The sequence below is a fragment of the Alligator mississippiensis genome, chromosome 2 (genome assembly GCF_030867095.1).
Source record: "Alligator mississippiensis isolate rAllMis1 chromosome 2, rAllMis1, whole genome shotgun sequence".
In the NCBI taxonomy this organism is placed as follows: Eukaryota; Metazoa; Chordata; order Crocodylia; family Alligatoridae; genus Alligator; species Alligator mississippiensis.
The window spans coordinates 199,832,341-199,852,696 of record NC_081825.1 but is presented as its reverse complement, the minus strand read 5'-3'; the positions used below and the strand labels follow the sequence as shown (position 1 = coordinate 199,852,696).

The window sequence follows — 20,356 nt, the reverse complement described above, 5'->3', positions numbered from 1 at the left end:
GGATGATGTATAGATTATAAAATATTAGCTCATAACCTTTGATTCCATTTAAGTAAATTTAGTGCATGATACCTGTGATAGGAGCAATGCCCCAAGGGAAAATTTACCCCAAAAGAAAGAGCTCTTGAGCTGCCGGGACGCTGACAAGAACCAGAAGCCTGGCGGGAGCGAAACTGCGGTGGGGAAAAATGCCCTGGCAACAAAAGAGGGAAAAAAAAGAACAACGGGTCCAGGAAGAGCTGGGATTGGCTCTACCCCAGCATGGACCTGCTTTATGGCAGCGTGCTAGCGCCGATTCACCACCCAGTCCCTTAAGGAATAGATAAAAGCTCAGCCGGGATTGGAGCCAGGGGGACCAGATATGAGGCTTCTGGTGGGGCCAGAAGTGCCCTGAAGAGGAGACAGTTCCAGAGAGGAGCAGTGGTGGCTGCCCCAGGATGGGGCACCTGGAGAAGAGACAAACCTGCAAGGGCTAAGATACTTACCTAAAGCCGAGTCATGGATCCCTGTTGTCTCTGGACATGACTGGACTGCCAGGGACCCTGCAAAGGGAAAAGAGAGCCAGGAGTCTGGACCACAGTAGTGACACAACTGGAAAGTAGAGACATCCCTGGAAACAAGGTATCATGGGTACAGCAAGGACCATAAATCATACTGCGTAGAGCCCAGGCCAAGTAAGGTCCACATCCTATTTTCTAAAGTCAAAAAGGCCAAGACAAAAATTACCACCATGGCTCACCCTAGCGGTGACTAGAAGATAACAACTTAAGGCTGGCGTAAGGTGGGGTGTAGAGTAGGTGGAGCCCCAAATCAGGAAACCGGACAAGCAAAGTTAAGGAGGGTCCCAGGGAAGGCAAGACATAACATCTTACTCACAATAATAAACTTATTTTCCATCAAAGACATGGCAGGAAAGAAGCCCCTGAAGGCCTTCCAAGATAAATACTTTAATATCAAGCTATCCAGTTCCCAAAAAGATGGCAAGACCTGAGAGGTCCATAAGAGCCAGACATACTAGCGAATGCCATGGGAACTTACAATGCCATGATAAATATGATTTTAAAATGAATTGTAAAACTTCATTTCATTACAATATGATGCAAAACAATATTAACTTAACTGCTTATGACAATATAGTTTGAGAACACATGCCATAATTTGCAACCTTCGGTGTTAATGTTAGACAATTGTGTTCAGTTTAGTGAATATAATTTTGATATCAATGTAGCTATTCTGAAGGTATAAGCCTTTGATGAATCATAGCCTTATGGGATCTGAACAGCCTTATGTTATCTGTTTCTGATGACCTTAAACCCCCGCAGATGTTCATTTAATTGTGTAATCAAGATATGACAATTTTATTCCCGATCCCAAAACTTGTGTGTCCTGTCATGCCACACACATACAATTTTTTGAATCTGGTATAAAATTTGTCTAATCCCAATTGCATGACAGGTAGACAAGAAGCCCACAGGGATGGGCTAATGTGCTCCCGATGCACTGGTACCCAAAGTTAATGGTGGTAGCTTGTGGCACTGCTCAGGCCACAGGCAGTGAAAACAGCTGGGATTGGATGGCTGGGGATTGGAGATATCTGCAAGATGGCTGGTAATCTTAAAGCCCCACCATGAAGCTGACATCAGACTTCATGGCAGGACTTTAGTCTGCCGTATGTTCAGTTTAAGATACAGTGGAATTCAATCAAAAAGATGTTCCGCATATAATGGAAAATTCATATATGTTCCATGTGTAATGTTTTTTGCTTTATCACACCATTAATTGCCTGAAAGTTGGCAAGGCTACAACTTATAGTATAATTAACACATTAATCATGCCATAAATGTAACATCTGCCAGGACCCTTGGAACAAGACTCTAAATAAAACTTTTTGCTTCAGAAGGAAGTTAGAGTGTTTTTATCCTGGAATTCACATGCTTAAATGATTTAAGTACATGATTTTGACATTTTTTGCCTGTTGTGTCTTTTGCTTTTATACAACAACAATATAAAGAAACCAACACAGCGCAGTTCCAGATAACCATGTTAATTTATGCACAGCTTAACTATGCATATACTGTTGATCTGACTGTGTATTGGCAGCTTCTACAACATAGAACATAGTGAAATCGAAAGAGTTTGCAAACTGTTTAAAGGGACACAACCCCAGTCCTACATAATATGCTGTCACAGGTTGGCAAACAAATACTTGACCATTTGTTAGAACAGTGTGTTGAGAAGTCATGAGAAAAATTAGCAATGTTTAGCTTTGCCTGTGAGGAAAAGGATAAATTGCTCATGCTGGACTATATTTATTAGGCTGCTGCATTAAAAGGCTTTTCTTCAATTATCTGAACCACTTAACATTGAAAGATGGCCTGGATTCACCTTTCCAGGTGCAATTTCATAAATAATTTTCAATGGAAAATAAATCTGGTAATTTTACAGTTTGTTCACATATTATTCATGAACAGAAACACTGAAGGATTTTTCATTACTAATGATTTACTCAGCTACACTCTTTGTCTTTTGATACTTACATTTAAAGAAGGGCTTTTATAAGGCTATGATCTTGAGAATATTTGCATAACAAAGAGTTTAGGACTGTAGCAGTGCACTAAGGTACCTGCTACTTGGAGAGCCAGAATATCTACTCGGGTGCTGGTTGCTAGGGTGACCAGAGGCAGCCAGTGACCCACACCTGCTAGTGGTCAGCTGGCCGGAAGGGGAGGGCCTGGCTCCCATTTAAACACCAGGACTGAGGCCAGGGAGGCAGATCCCTCTGGGCTGCCAAAGGGGAAGGAGCTCTCCTAGAACAACCAAAGGTGAGAGGCCTGGCTGCAGGAACATCTTCTGTCACTGTAGAGGGACGGAGTATTTCCCAGTAGGGTGAATGTTGTTATAGGGCGGCCTGTTTTGTTTGTTGTTTGATACTGGTGGCTTGGGTGAGGCTATTAGGGGTTGGAGGAGGCCTCATAGGGGACCTGTGGCATTGTGGGAACCCCAGCCCCAGAGAGGGGGGGCAGTGAGAAGCCCCAGAGAGGGGCACAGACCCTGGCAGCAGTGAGGCGCGATCTTAAAGAAGCCAGGAAGCTCTGGTGCACCTGTGATGCAGCTTGGTGTTGGTAGGTTTTTTTTTTTGGTTTTTTTTTTTTGTGGCCTGGGAGGCTGCGGGCACTTGGTCGTCCCCTGGTTTTGAGCTTGCGACCCTCCAGCTGTGGGGCTAGTGCCTGAGCCTCTGGGTCAGGCTCCAGATTGGAGCAGGAAAAGGGGCCACGGGTCTCAAGACAATACAAAAGGCTAGAGCCTCGGAGTCAAACCCTGTTTAGTGGGTTTAGACAGGGAGGCCTAGCTAGAGAAAATCAGGGGTCAGTCTCACATAGGGGAAAGGCCCCAACATACCCAATACAATAGGCAGCCTCCTGCTCGTAAGAACATCATCATAATTTCCATCAAGATGTGGCAGGCGAGTATAGGGCGGGACATAAGAACCCTAAAGAAGGATCCAAGGGCACCCCACACAAGGCGCAGAGTACTAGGAAGATGGCGCTGGGAAGGGCGACTTGTTACAAGGACCCAATCCTATGAACCTGTTAGCATATGCATAATTGAAGTAACCCTACAGTCACCTGAAGCTATCACTCAGACATGCTTGCAGGAAGGTGGTCTCATTCTGGACTTTTAAGTCAAAACTACTTGACTGAAGGAATAAGAAAAGGTAATTGTGTAATATTCCTTTTTATACATGCCTTACTACAAAAATAATTAAACAAAACTTTGGCAGAGCAATAAAGGTATCCATGAAGCAATTAAGTTTACTGCCAAATGTCTCCTCATCAATAATAAAATAGTTATACCATCATAGGATCATAAGAAAGTAGGGCTGGAAGGGACATCAGGAAGTGTGTTCTCATTTGCAGGCACGTGAGTTTGCACTGGCACAAAAAGCAGCAGCATATATTTGTAATGCTGCTTTGTGCCCCAGGGCACACCCCTGCACGTGCTCTCTGACATGCACCAAATTGTCCCAGGTGAGGCCAGCACAGGGCCACCTGTGCTGGCCCCAGAAGCATTACCTGGAATCCTGGGGGCCTCCAGGAGTAGCTGCAGCACCGATATGACTGCATGGAGCCTGGATGGCAGCCAGAGCATGGCTCTGGATGGCCAGGCTCCATTTCTGGGGCACACAGTGCTTTTCATGTGCCACACCACCTTTTGTTGTGGCATTTTTTTTACACCAGGATCTCCCAGTGTCAAATTGTGGCACATTGCTGCAAATTAGCAATGCAGTGAATGGGTGCACATGTGTCGTGTGCAGTTTCTCAAATAGCTCTGGGGTACTGCAAACTGCACATGCATGCTTGTTTGAATACATCCATGAGGTCATCTAGTCCAATACAAGTATAGTTAAACTCACAGCTCGCACATGCCTGTTGCCAGAGTGGTGTAAATGAGACCAAGAATCTAGTTCCACCATATATTCAACTGCTCCAATGCTATTTTCCAGTTTGGTTTTGCTTCTGGGATGTTTGCTTTGCTATGATAAGTGATATTTTCTATTATTCTTTGCTTAAAAAGTAACAACAATTACAATCAATTGCAAAACTGTCTGACAAAATACTATAATCTGCCTGGCAACTGACTCCCCAGCCCAGCCCAGCCATGGCTTGTATGAGCTCCATTTCATCAACCTGCTGGATACTAGAGATCATGGACTAAACATAGACATTGGATTTTTGATACATTATAATCTGCCTGGCGACTGACTCCCCAGCCCAGCCCAGCCCAGCCCAGCCCCTGGCTTGTTTACTTTTTATTCCATCCAGGAAGAGCACACACCAACTGCTGAAGCTTCCTTAGCCTGACGAAGGGTTTTTGAACCCGAAAGCTTGCTTAATAACTATTCTCCAACCATTTGGCTTGGTCTAATAAAAGATATCAAATTCACCCAAGGAACCTTGTCTGGCTATGGCCTTAGACCAACATGGCTGCAACCCAAACCCCTGCAACATGGAAGATATCGAATTCAGCCGTCTGAAATGGAAACTGTACAACATGAAAAAGAAAGAAGCCAAACTCAACAGCGACATATATTTTCTAAGCCTTTGCAAGAAACACAACATCATTCCCCGAGGACTGAACATCTACAATCCCCTGACTACTACACACAACTCCAAATATGCTGCACAGCTATGCAGAAGAACTTCAGAGAAAATTAGAAATCATCTACGTCACCTACTCTACTCCAAAAGAGACCAACTCAGGAAGGATATTGCCATACACTACAACAACTTAAAAGATAGAAATCCATGCATGTTCCCTGACAATATACAGTGGATACAAAGAGACTACGAAAAACTTTCTACAGCATTCATCCTATATAAAAAGAAGAAATGGAACAAATTACTCCAAGAACAAGCTCCCCACCCACAAAACAACCATCAGAGGAACAACACCAACACCTTATGACCTTCCAACCTCAGACTTGATGAAACTGAAAGCAGCAACCAACCCACAAATATTATCAATCTCTCCACACACACGCTTACCAAAACTGAAAAATCTGTCCTTTCGAAAGGCCTAAATTTCTGTCCAGAAAAACACCCTAACAAAATACTTCAATGTGGAGAACTAGAAGAATTCTTCCGACGCCTGCGCCTCAAAGAATATTTCCACGACCAAACTGAACCCACTCCCAACAACAACTCATTCTCTGACAACATTCAGGAAAGGATCAATGCCAAAAAGCCCCAAAAAACATCAGATTGGACACTTTGCAGTGGACGAAACCCTAACCTTGACCGCTACATTGACTGCTTCAGGGAAAGAATGAACAATGAAATAATCAGCAACATGTGCCACCACAACAACCTCTCTCTACCAGAGAAAAAGGCCATAGAATCTCTAAGATCTAACCACCAAATAGTAATAAAACCAGCAGATAAAGGAGGAGCCATAGTCATCCTAAACCGTGAGGGTTACATAAAGGAAGCCAACAGACAGCTCTCTGACACCACCTACTACAAAGAACTACAAGAAGATCCTACTCTCCTTTTCACCAAAAAACTCAACAATACCATCAAATCATTTCCATCAAGACTACAAGAAAAACTACAGACCTTGATCCCCCCGCTACCTAACCCGGGGACTTTTTACATGCTCCCTAAAATCCACAAACAAGGGAACCCTGGCAGACCTATCATATCCAACCATGGGACCCTAACTGAGGAAATATCAGGTTTCATTGAATCAATCCTAAAACCGCTTGTCACCCACAGAGCAAGTTTTGTCCAAGACACTACAGACTTTCTACGGAAACTTAAAAACATAGACCACCTTCCCAGCAACACACTCCTAGCCACCACAGACGTTACCAGCCTATATATCAACATCCCACACCAGGATGGCATCCAAGCCTACCTTACATATCTACAGGAACAAGATTACAACCCAGAATACAGACCCAAAGATATTACTGAGCTTATACACTTCATCCTCACACACAACAATTTCACTTTTAACAATCAACACTTCCTCCAAATGATGGGAACAGCTATGGGCACTAAAATGTCCCCACAGTATGCCAACCTTTTTATGAGCCACCTGGAAGAAGACTTCCTCAAGAACTGCACCATCAAACCCTTGCTGTACTTAAGATACATCGATGACATCTTCATAATTTGGACTGAGAACCTGCAATCTCTGATTGAGTTCCATCAGAAATTCAACAGTCACCATCCCTCCATCCGACTTTCTTTAGAATACTCCAGCACCAACATCTCCTTTTTAGACACAACGATCAGTATCCAGAAGGGTAAAATACAGATCACAGTATACAAGAAACCCACAGACCAACATACATATCTGCACAGAAACAGCAATCACCCTAAACACACCAAAAAAGCTGTGATATACAGCCAAGCCCTCAGATACCACCGCATTTGTACTGAAGAGAACACTAGGGATCGCCACCTCACCAATCTTAAAAAGGCTTTCACCCAGAAAGGACACTCCTCCAGAGAGGTAGATCGCACGTTTGAAAGAGCCACCTGGATACCACATGAAGAACTGCTGCAGTACAGAAGAAAAACACCCACAAATCGCACACCGCTGGTTATGACATATCACCCATCCCTTGAACCTGTACGGAAAATCCTCAAAAAATTGCAACCCATATTAGAAGGAGACCCTATTCTTAAAAAGATCTTCCCAGAGCCACCCATCCTAGACTTCAGACAAGCACCGAACCTTGCCAACCTCATCACCAGAAGCAAACTTCCTCAACCCCAGAACACACCAAAAGGATCCAGACCGTGCCAGGACAAGAAATGCAAAACCTGCCAACAGATCTCCAACACCCCCACTATTACTACACCCCACAACAGAGCCATCAGCATCCCAGGATCTTAGAGCTGCACCTCCAGAAATGTAATATACCTCATCCAATGCACCAAATGCCCTGATGGAAGATATGTAGGAGAGACCAAACAACAACTGCACACCAGAATGAATGCACACCGGAAATCCATCAAAGACAGAAACACTCAATTACTGGTGGGGGCACATTTCTCACAGGAAGGCCACTGTCTCTCCAATCTCTCAGTCCTGATCCTCAAGGGAAACTTACACAACACTTCCCAGAGACGAGCCTATGAGCTCCATTTCATCAACCTGCTGGATACTAGAGATCATGGACTAAACATAGACATTGGATTTTTGATACATTACAATCTGCCTGGCAACTGACTCCCCAGCCCAGCCCCTGGCTTGTTTACTTTTCATTCCATCCAGGAAGAGCACACACCAACTGCTGAAGCTTCCTTAGCCTGACGAAGGGTTTTTGAACCCGAAAGCTTGCTTAATAACTATTCTCCAACCATTTGGCTTGGTGTAATAAAAGATATCAAATTCACCCAAGGAACCTTGTCTGACAAAATACTATACCTTTCAGATCTTGGAATAATCTCCTTAATGAGTTATACCTCATGCACTTCTCTGTAGATCACTTGTAAATATCCCATTAAAATTAAAATATATGATATCTCAGATTTTATATACTGATTTAAATTTAAGTCTGTCAATAATCTGTCACCTGACAGAGAATGCTGCCTGTATGTAAAATTATAGGCCTGATGGATCTTAGAACTTTAAAAAAATAAGATGAGAGCTCAATGCACTAACTCAAACTTTAGTATGAAGATGAGAGCACCAGGGCAGCACCATTGAGCAGGAGACTAGAAATTCCCAAAAGTAGCCCCAAAGACACTGCGTGCACCAAACCTTACCAGTTTCAAACTTGGGTATAAGCCATATCTCTATTATATCTTGTTTTCTTACAACTCCTCCTGTGACAACTGGCCTTCTTACAATTCCATTGAGATAAGAGGAAATAACCAACTGTGACTGACTGACACTCCTTTGAAACCAAGTTGTATTGACCATAGATTAGAAAATATGGAAGTATTAAGCAAAAGTAATCATTGTAATTTTCAGACTGTGATTGAAAAAGACTGACCTACTGACTGAACAACTAAATTGGAGAATGCTCATACTCTGGAAAAGGGGAGAATGTTAATTTAGGCTGAAAAAAATAGGAGCTATTTATATGTTAATTGAGTTGGTCCCAGTAGAGGAAAAACCTTGTGTGGATGAAGGAGAATACACGTGATATTTAAGGGCCCAGGCAATCTGTTTGCCCAGTAAAAACAGAAAATGCATTGCATAAACTTATCTGTAATATTGAAATATACAGAAATATTAAATAGTTGCTGTATCAGGAAGAACCTTCCCAATCAGGGGACACTAGTGAAAGCTTTGCTGAGGTTTGGCTAGGTTGAGGAATGCTTTCCTATGTATTAAATGAGAAGCAAATACATTAGGCTGAAGAAGAATGTCTTGAATTCAAAAGCTTGTCTAACTCTATTCCAACCAAGCAGTTGGTCGTATAGCAGATATTACCCTAAGAAATCCTTGCCTCTTGCATTATTCCTGGACCATCATGGCTACAATATCACTCTACCACTACCAAGCAAATACATTATTCTTCAACAACTGCAGGAAAATAAAGAAGTACCATTATGCCAATTTTCAGGATGTAAAAAAAATTCTTAGATGCCATGAATCTTCATAGATTTTGAAGTTCCTTTAAATTGTGGTTACTCAATTCATGAAGACAGCCAAATAAAATAACTTCATAATAACAGGCCGCAGTCAGTATAAGTCAACAGAACATACACAGGAAACATCCCTATATGGTCTAGAATTTAAGCACTTGCTGAAATTAAGCAGGTATTTCAGTCTTTTTGAAGTCAAAAGGACACAAGCACATACTTAGCTTTAACCATGTGCTTGAGTACTTTCCTAAGCTGAAACTATCTGTATGTAGCCATTCAAAGAGTCCACAGAAATCTAATCTAAATTCCCTCATGTCAGTAGGTAGCAGAAAATTTACTGCAACAATGCCATCTAGTTCTTACCATCAGATACATTTTTATGATAATGAACAGTAAAAGATATTATCTAAAAAGCACATTTCACACAAAAAATACACTTATGGCTCCTACAGTAACTAGAACAACCCTCTAATGTAATCTGAGTGATTTGAAGAGGAGTTATTAGGCTGTGGAGAGGAGAGTGCTGTACAAGCAATAATGTGTCACTACTGCATTATTGTTATCTGTGCTGTTGTATTCCTTACATTTTTAAAAAAATTAAACAAAAAAGAAGCAGTAGAGGAAGGAAGCATGTCTTCAATCTCCTTTGCATAACAAAAACAACATGTGTGCATCATAATACAAGGGAATCTACACTAGTTTGACCTACTGATGTAGATAAAATATAGCGATGCCAGAGTGAATCATACCATACTTACTTTGAAATAAACAAATCTCTTCTCTGACAATAGTTTGTCCCAAAAGCAGCCAGCCTCCTTACCAAATTTCTTCAGAGTACAGTTACTTCAGATGGATGACTGTCCATTGTCCTAGACCTGGTGGATACAGGCCCAGACTACTTTATTTCTGTTACGTTTGTGTGGATGTTGAGTCATTTTCATAACAACAGCTTCACAAAATGAACCAAAATTTACTCATTGCATTTAGATTTCCCAAATTTACCAGGAGAAATTTCCCAGTTATGCCTTCTTCTTGCCCCACAGTTCCTATGAAAGTGAACAAGGAAGGAGGAGGCATTAGAGCAGAATAAACCATTGCCTTATGATGACTATATAAGGCCAAATAGGCCAACTATGCAAAGATATCTAATCCAGGACTGATGGCTAAAAAATGATATTTAAAGATCTGCTTTTAGGAATTGGCTTGTAGGTAAAGTAGATATTGCATTAGAACAATGGTCCAAGGGAATGACAAGGGATAACTGGTTTCTAAAAGCCTGTTTGTGACAATTTTTCCTTCAAGACCCACTGTGTCTGGAACCAGCGGACACCCTGTCTGAGGCCAACAGACATGGTGGGCACACGCAGGCTGGGAAATTGAAGACATGTACCACGCTGTTCCATAATGAGATAAGGGGCCATGCTGCGTTGGGTAGGTCATAGTGCCCAACTGTAGAGACACTTGGATTTCCAGTTTTGGTGGATGAGCCAAATTAAGACACTGGTAAATGACGAAATTAAGATGTGTGCATGTGATGGGTTTGTTGGAACAAATGAATATGCTGACAGGACAGAACGCAGACAGTATGACAACCACAAGGAAATCAATCAATGATACCTGGAGATGAAGACTCATTAGAGGAGAAGAAGAACACAAAAGGAGGGATTTCAGAGCAGCAAAGGGTCCCCAAAGGGGGAATCTGAGGCCACCATGGACAGAAGGCATACCACCAGCCCATCTCACCACCCCACTGGTGGCAGGGGGGTGGGCCTAGACACTCAACCTCCAAGCTGTTTACATCTGACATTCAAGAAAGAACCACAGGGTGAAACTCACAGACTGGCCAAATGTACTGTACCTTCTCTCTGAGACAGCCCTAGTACTGATAGATATAAATTGGGGGGTTATTTTGCTTGCCTTGCCTTCATTATTCTTATCTGCTATCATTGTGTATCAATAAAATTTGCCTATTATGGAATAGAGAAGTCATGGTATGTCTAAGGGTTGTGGTCCACCCAGAACAAGTTATCTGGGTCAAAAATCCAGTGCCAACAAGGGCCTTTGGCAGCTCGTTTTAAATTGCAAATACTGTTTGGATTTTGTGAAGACAGTTAAGAATTTTCTTGCCATACTGGAGCATCATGTTCTTCAGTATTTAGCAACTTTTTCTCTCTTGAACCAAAAGAGTACAATCTTTCCAGGGGCTAACAAGGTTGAAAAAAGCTTCCCTTTAACATCACAAAACTGTCTTTGATTTCCTCAACCACTTAAGTGGTAATAATCTCTATAAATATGGGAGAAATGAAGACAAAAAAAATTGAAGACGACTTTCCAACATTTACTTACTGATGCTGAGTTCTCAAAAAGCTCAATATACTTTTTAGGACAATATTGAACTATATATGCATACATGCACATATAATATTTTTTGCTTTTAACTTACTATCTATTTTGTTATTTTGTTGTGGTTTCTTGTAATGAAAGGTCTGCTTTAAAATAATTGGAAAAACTAATAGGCAGCACTTATTCTGCTCTTGAACATAGTCACTGTTGTGACCAACAGTCACTTGTCTTTTTCAAGGCAATCAACATCAGATGTGTGTCATTTCTACCCTGGAAAAAATGTATCAGCCAAATTAGACACAATCCATACTGTAAAAGTGGACGCATTCTCAAAACATACACACACATGCCCCTATGAAATTTATATTTAGACACATAATCACATTTTAAAAACAATGGATTTAAGTACTGACACATTTTCAAGCCATGCTTCAAAATTCCTTCTTTAATTTTGCACCAGAATTCCATGCTAGACAGCAGTACTTTTGTTGCATGCAGACATGTAACATTTGCATCTATAGAGAGAGTGGGATATGGGCTTAAATTTTGGCCACAACATCCATTCACCATTGATTCACTGAAGAGGACATTCCTTCTACCCTGTACACTGATATGTGATTTTTTTGTAGTGATATTTGGTTAAAAGTAGAGTTCAGCATTTTCCTTTTTGGGGTTTTGAACCCCAAAAGTTTGGAGTTTTTGAGGGCCCTAGTCTAGCAAGCCACTTAAACAGAACCGTATGTGCCCTGAAGCTTGGTACCTTCTTCACCTGGTCCTAGATCCATATCTGATCACTTAAATAGAAGCTTGATTTATAAGGGTTCTAAGCTCTATTGGTTTCAATGGGACCTGAGTTTTCAGTAACTGAAAACAAGCCACAATGAAGCTAGTTGTCCAGCATGAACATATCTAGATGTCAGCACGTCTAGTAACCAGGTTTGGGGTGTAGAGGGGAAAGGATCAGAATCATATTTTGAAAGCTCTTTTATTTTCTCTGCAAATTCTTTCTACTACAGATTGTCCTTATTGCATTACAGTGACTCAAACCATTTTCTCCAATACTAATTAACTATATTTGTCTTATATTCAAGCACCTGATTTTAAAAAGTGCTAATCAACTGTATGCTCCACTGAAATCAATGGGAACAGCAGGTACTCAACACCTTCGAAGAAAATCAGACCAAAAAAATTAAACAGGTACAATTTACACGTTTTTTGGCATATGACCATAAATTAGAGAGCAGTCATCAACACTTTTTAAGTCGCTAACAAATCAACATTCACCGTAATGCTATATTTTCACATCTCTGAAGACTAATGAGGGAAGTAAAAACTTGGTAATTCACATTATGATATTTTTCTCCCCATGTTCCAGTACTTTTTTAGAGTTTAGGGAAATATTGTCATCAATTGCCATTTTTCTTATCTAAAGGTTATTGTTATCTTGAAATGTGAACTTAATTGACTTCTAGGTAGTGGCCTTTGGGAAAAAATGATTAAAATACTAATGGTTGACAAAAGGTGGCTTTAAAAATGACAAAAGCTAGTCATATTAATAATTGGAGACTAACTTGGGAAAGTGTAGTTATTTGGTAAAAATAAAGCATAGGCAGAAATGTAATACTTCCTTGAAATGTCCTTTTTATATAATTCAGCAGTGAAAGGTCACAAACTTGCTATCTTTGAGATTAAAAAAAAAAAAAAAGATATGCTTATTTAATGAGAAAATTGTAACAAACTATTCCAATATATAGATTCATATTCAAGAGCTGCTTTCACACTTTTTAACCAAACTATCCTCTTTTTTAGTTTTCTCCATTTAATCAGATGAATTATTTCACAAGAAAATTTCTCCATCCAAACTCTAAATGCATAATAATGTAAAAAATGTGCATAGGCAAGATAAATGCAAATGTTTCTCTTTGATTGGACCATGGTGGGAATTTCAGAGAGATTTCCTTCGTTATGTGGTATGGGGCTCTTACATTTTATGCTACAAAGTCCTATAGCCAGGGAATGGCTTGCAGTGACATTTACAAAAATAAGTTAATAGTCTGCAACTGGATAGTTAAAGTACTCTTAAAAGTTGGAGCATAAAACTAATAATTGCTACATTTACATAATACTGTCAAACATGAATAGAGATGATTATGGTATTAATATTAGTAATTTTTCTTCGAAGCAATTAAACTTGGCATTGCTATCATTACCTAATGTGTTTATATCAGCTACCGTAATTGTTTTTCCAAAGGCATAAATTTTTCAAGTTAATTATAAACAAATTGGCATGCTTAATTAATGGGCCTCACTAATAATATATTATCTCATATGTGTGCATGAGTGATATCTAGTTACCAACAAGGATGCAGCTGGATTAATGATGCGAAGCAGAGTAACCTTGTTAATATCATGAACCTAGCCATTATTCCAAAAGGAAAGAAAAACACATACAGAGTATTCTGTCTCGTGGGCCAATTTTTCTTGTCAGTCACTGAGTTCAATCAATTTACTCTGAATTTACCAATGTAACACAAAGGATATGGCCCAATATTTATCTTTGTACAGAATAAATGTCATCTCTACCTTGATTGAATAGCAATGTCATGTAATCTGGTTAGCTTCTAGAAACATATGAAATACAATTCTGTGAAAAATCAAGAAAAGATGGGGGAAAACATGTAATTTTCAGTCTTTTTATTTGTATATGTAGTAAGGATAAATTAACTTGTGCTAAAGACTTTCTATTTCTGAAAAGTTTGTGGTTTGTATCCTTCAGTTTTCAAAGGAACAATGTTTTCCTTCACAAGATATTGGTAGAATTCTTTATTAACCACATACATCTTCCTTAGCTTGGACATTATGTAACTGATGGCTTTATTCAGCAAGATCTTTTTCATTAATATTAGACTATTAGAAACTCAAAGACCATTTATTTTATTCTTATCAAGAGCAATTTCCAGGGGTGAAAAGTGAGGTTATTCTAACTGGTTTTACTAAAGTATCAAAGAAAACTAAAGCCTTTGTCAGAGAATCATAGAAGTGAAAAACGGAAAGGGCCTATTAGCCCATCCAGCTGCTGATGGACTCTAGTACATGTCCCTATATAGCTTTAAATGTCCAGAGTAATAAATCCCCACCATTTCCTAGGGAGTAATAGCTGCCACTGCCAGGTACCTTTTTTCCTGATACTTAGCTTGAATTTTAATCTGTGATACTTGACTATCCTAGTATCATTGGAAATAGTTCCTTCTGCTCATTGGTGCATATTCCCTTAAAATATTTTCATATTTAGTCATGAGATAAGAACAACATAAAATAAAAATTGGCTAAGTAATTTTGTTTAAACAGCTATGTTTACCAGTTTGGTTATGAATGCATTACATCTCTTTTTGCTTATACTAATACATAGCCTTCAAAGACTAGATTCACAGGCGGGGGGGGGGGGTGAAGGGCGCTTGTACATGTGACGATTAAGTATCATACTGCGCCAACCTTAGAAGTGACCTGGTGCTCAGTGGAATCTGTAGCATCCAAGTTAATGCTTGGTGGAACACATGGAAAGTATAGATGCTGAAGAATGTAATCTAAAAAATCAATGTGTTGGGTGTAGAGCTGCTGAAAGTAGCTGATAAATAATACTGAGGAAATGCTAGATCTTGCTCTGCTTCTGGACTAAGGTGCCTGCTTTATTTTAAAAGATGTGCTGATAACCATTTTTTAACCAACAGCTCAGTGGCTAAAGAGTTTACCTAGAAAGTGGGAAACCAGTGTCCAGTTCCTTCTTCTGCCAGAAAAGATTTTTACACACCTTTTCTACTCCCCAGGGTCATGATCTAACAGTAAAGAGAACAGATTATTCTAAGGGGCACATGCAGAGGATGCTGGCAGTCCCTTTTGTCAAAGTTGTTACTTTTTGCATGCTTAAATCAGGTCTAGCTCTAGGGTTCTTGTAAATCTTAACCAAAGCTAGTTAGAAATGACTGATTGTTCTGGTGCTAACATGGGGGAGATAAAAATTAACCAAGGAAATAAACCATCTGATGGCTCCAGTTGTGGGCACTTGTCTCATCTTCACACGGCACATCCATACATGCCAGCACATGTGCTTGCAGCAGTTCAAATAGAAGTGGTGCAAATTTGAGCCGGAGCTTTTTGCCTCAGTGCACATTCTTGGACATGCACTTTTCTGTGAAGCAAATTGTACAACTTGGGGCAAAATAACCCTGCTTGGCTCCTCCCGAATCTGCAGCCAGGGGGAGCTAGAGCCTGGGGCCAGCACCTGTGCTAGCCCCAGCAGTATAACAAGCTGCCCTAGCAAGCAGCTCAGGGATACTCTCTCTCAGGAGCTTCTGGGGCCCAGCCAATTGGTATCTAGGGACACTATCCCTTGTGCCAGCTGGACTGCTGCAGCAGCGTCCCAAATCCATTTTTTAAAATACCCCAAAATCAATGTTCTTCCACAATTAGAACAAAAGACCACTGAACACACACACACACACACACACACACACACACACACACACACACACACACACACACACATATTTATAGAGCGAGAGAGGAGAGAGAGAGAAAGAAAGGGATCGATCAGTTGAGCAATGCTTTATAAGTATATTTACAATGTTAAAGCAATTTGGAAGCCTACCAGTGTCTCTATCATTATAATAAAATTAATTCTAAATATCTCTATGCATGAATGGGTGCTGTTAGCTTTCTTTGCACATGATGGGTGTATGATGTGGGATGCGGGGTTTGCAGAAAGGGGCTGGGAAGGTGTGTGGGGTGAGGCAGGTGGGTATGTGGGTATAGGGCGACTGCAGGTGGACTGTGGGTGTGGGGGGACCCTGTTGGGGGCTCTGTTCAGGAGGGGTGGGTCCCCTGGCCCCCAAAGGGTGCAGCCCCCTCCCCCACAGCACATGGACTGCCCCCCTCCCCACAGGGCCCTAGCTCCCCCCTGCAGGGCTACAGCCCCCCAGTGCAGGGTCCCAGGCACCCTGCAGGGCCACAGCCCACCTGCACAAGGCCCATAACTTATCTTCTGCAGCAGGGACCATGCTGGCAGGGTCCATGCCAGCAGGGTCCAGCAGGGACTGGGTGCTGAGCCGCGCTGGGTCTTGTCGGCACTGGGGACCTCACTCAGCCAGGCTGGCCCGGTCCCATGGCAGCAGGACCTGGCGCAGCATGCAGGGACTGCACACCAAGCTGTGCCAGCTCCTTCCAGCATTGGGGTCCTCAGGCAGCCAGGCTGTCCCGGGGACTGGGCCAGCCTGGCAGTGTGAGCAGCCCGAATGCCAGTAGGACCCAACATGGCTCCGTGCATGGTCCCTGTGCACTGTGCCAGGTCCAGTCTCTGGCAGCAGTGCTGCCTGCCCTGCTGTGCAGGTGGGGAGGTGGCATGTGGAAGGACCCAGCCCAGCACCACACGACTCACTAGTCCGGCTTTGCACCGGAGCAGGTCATGCGGCTCCTGTGCAAAAGTAGCTGTGTGGCCCAGGCCAGATCAGGCTGGTGGGGTGCATTTCCCAATGAGCCCTGCTGGCCTGATCTGGCCCAGGCTGTGCAGCTTGTATGACTTTGCACAGGAGCCATGCACCCTGCTCCAGTGCAAAGCCAGACTAGTGAGTCTCATGGTGCTAGGCCATGCCGGGTCCTGCCACGCACCACCAGCTCTGGCCACTTGCACCCCCACATGCCCTTGCCAAGCCGTGGGCCTGCCACATACCTGTCCCCCACCCCACCCCAGCAGTGGCAATGGCAGCAGGCAGCCTGGCCGTGGCTCTGTGGCAGGCATAGGTGGGCAGTGACATGGCACTGTGTGACCCAGACTCCTACATGCTGAATGGATCCAGCCTGGCCCTTCCAAGGCCATGCACTAGTGGACCAGGCTGGGTCCATTCAGCATGTAGGAGCCCAGGTCACACAGCACTGCAACACTGCCCACTGTGCCTGCAGCAGAGCCACAACCAGGCTGCCTGCTGCCACTGGCACCATGGAGACAGGGTGGAGGGGCAGGCATGTGACAGCCCCCATTCAAGCCCCTCCACGTCCCCCACTGGGACATGCCCCCCCCACCACTCCCCATCCTCCTCCACTCCCCATAGTCCCCAAGAACCCTGAGTTCTTGGGGAGTCCACTCCCAACATCTCCCTGACATCCCATTGCCACCCCTCACATACACTCGCACCTCCCCACCCCATTCCCTAACTTACCTTGGACAGTGCTGGGGGGCAGCAGGAGCACCACAAAGATGCTCTTGCCGAAACCAGAGCATCCCTTCTGGAAGACTGACTCCTATGTTTGCTCCAGGCACAGTCTGGGACTGTGCCTTGACCTGCTGTTCTGCAGAGTGTTGTTTTTTTTTTTTACTCCTAAATATCCAGGGGTCTAATTTTGTCCCTGCACTGCAAACTTGCAGCATGGGGAACATTTTTTCATTCCCACACGTGCCTCTTGCTGCATCTCACAGGGGTTTGAGACACAGTCAGAGGCACGTTGTGGCGAAGTGGGGGTCCCTGCCCAGCCACAGTGCTAGTTTCCCCACCTACCTTTGGGCACGCCAGCCACTTGTCTTCCCTGCCATGCCTTGCTGTTAATTAATTTGTTAATTAAGGTGGCAGGTTGCCCATTTTTGCCCCAATGCCAGGGGGCGCTATTTGCGGCTCTGTTCCTCCCCTACACAGCAGTCCAAGCCTCGCAAATGGCATCCAGATGACAATGCTTTCAGCCTACAGCCAGACCAAGCTTAAGCCCCGTTGTCAGGCCTCAGTCGCACACATTCATACTGCCCTCCTCTCACTAGGGCCTCTCACACTCCATCCTCTCTCACAGGGTCTCTTTCACACGTCGACAACTTATACTGCCTTTCTCCCTCTTGGAGTGGGCCCCTTAGGCAATAGGCTTTAGCTAACTCATACCTTGGGTGGCAGACATACCGTTTTTTGGGCCTCTCCAACGACCCTCACCGGGGTAGTGGCCAGCTAATTACCCGAATGGGTCTAAGCTTGTCCTGGCCCCTTCCGGGGCAACTCTATACACTCTTACATACTGGGCTCCCAGCCCTCTGGTTTTCCCCTCACCGGGGCTCCTCATCTCCGCCCCCTCACTGGGGCCACCCACTCACTGGGGATCTACATCTCTGTCCCTCACTGGGGCCCCACACTGCCCCTCACTGGGGCTCCACATCTTCACCCCCTCACTGGGGCTCCATACAGCCCCCTCACTGGGGCCATGGGGCTTCCCTCCCTGGTGTGCTTAGGTGGCTGTAGCCGTGCCAAGCCCCAACTACCTCTCCTCAGGGTCTTGAACCCCACAGGGCTCAGGTGGTTGCAACTGTGCCTGGCCCCCACTCATTCTTAACCCACACCATGACTGGTGCTCCAGGGTCTCATGAGGACTCTCATTCCCCACTGGAGCAGCATGTCATTGTGCTCTACTACAGGTCTTACTTTCAACCCACACTCCGCCTCCCAGAGGTGGAGGACTTACTGGGGTCAGGACTCACCCTTCTTTCTTGGACTGAGCCCCCCTTACTCGGCCTCTGGCCCAAACTGCAGCCTCAGGCATCCAAAGACATAACTTGGCCTCTCCTCACTGGAGCTCCTCATCTCTGCCCCCCTCACTGGAGCTCCACACTGCCCCATGGGGCTTCCCTCCCCTGTGGGCTCAGCCCATCTTTCACTGGGGAGCTAACTGGCCTGGCATTTTGTGAGGGCTCCCATGACACTGAGAGCCCCACCAGGCCACCCACTCCTGGCAGGGTGCAGTTTTAGGTCATGCCCAGGACCAGGAGCCTCTTAGCCATCCCCTACAGCTCCTGCTTACCTCCAGGCTGTTGCATGGAGTCTTGCTCTGTTTATATAGGTGGCCAGAGATTTAAAATGGCCACCACAATCAAGCACCTACTGGCTGCTCAGCTCAGCTCTTAAAGTGGCAGGCACTTTAAGAGCTGTGCCCTGCCATTCACGTGCGTGCTCATCTGAATGCGCCCACAATGTCTGTCCTGCTAATACAACAATGTAATCTCCCCAGTTGTCTGATCCCTTTAAAGTTAATGCAAGTCCCTCCATTGACTACAAAGCTTTGAAGATTCCTTCTACTATCCTTTTAATCCTAACTTTAAAACTTGCCAGTTAAAGCAGTCATTTTTTACTCTAAAATAGGAGTGGTTTTAATTCATAGTTTTCACATAATGCAATGAGAGGTCAACAGTTGCTACACTTTTAATCAGATAGAGGCTTCAGCACAACACCCAGCAACCATTATCTTTTACCAGTGTTTTCTAATTTAATTATGAGACCTCTTTGTGCTCACAAATTGCTTCTGTGTGTACAACTGCTCCATGTAGTGAACAATTTACCTTGCTGACAAAGTATGGCTCCATGTTTTCTGCATGGCCCTGTATTTTAAAGACCATTTTGAAATTTTCTGATTGTTTTATAAAGCCTTTACACATTGGAATATTCGACTGTAACAAATAACAAACTATGAAAAATAACCATGTGCTAGAAGTGATATAACCACCTCCCCATGCCCCATTCATCAGGCCCCTGTGTAGTCTTTAATTCATGGTAATTAGAAAGGAATATTCCCTGAAGACATGTTATTCTATAATTGCCTACTGCAGTAGGCAGTTATAAAATAACTTGTCTTTGTGGATATATTTATATGGAACTGAAGGAAGAGTCCAAAGGCAAATTAGGAATGTCATTACAAGGAGGTAGAATCTTCTGGTTGATTCTACATCTCTACCCACACTACTGTACCATGGCTACTGGGTGACAATACTCTCACCCAAAGGAAATGCAAGACAGAAACAGATTTCAATGACCAGCTAGATGTAATATGAAGATACTACATAGTTCTACTGAAACTTTTCAGAGTTGTTGTTTAATACATTTATGGGT

The 20,356-nt window shown here is 43.3% G+C and overlaps 1 long non-coding RNA gene across 1 annotated transcript in view; it reads left to right on the top strand.

The window, feature by feature from the left end:
- Positions 1-3,316: 3,316 nt before the first annotated feature.
- The window catches only part of LOC109280455 (uncharacterized), a 32,038-nt gene continuing 14,998 nt past the window's right edge, over positions 3,317-20,356 (top strand). The window contains exons 1-2 of the long non-coding RNA XR_002086778.2: positions 3,317-3,715; positions 12,545-12,650. This is a non-coding gene — a long non-coding RNA (uncharacterized LOC109280455). The remainder of the gene's footprint in view (positions 3,716-12,544; positions 12,651-20,356) is intronic.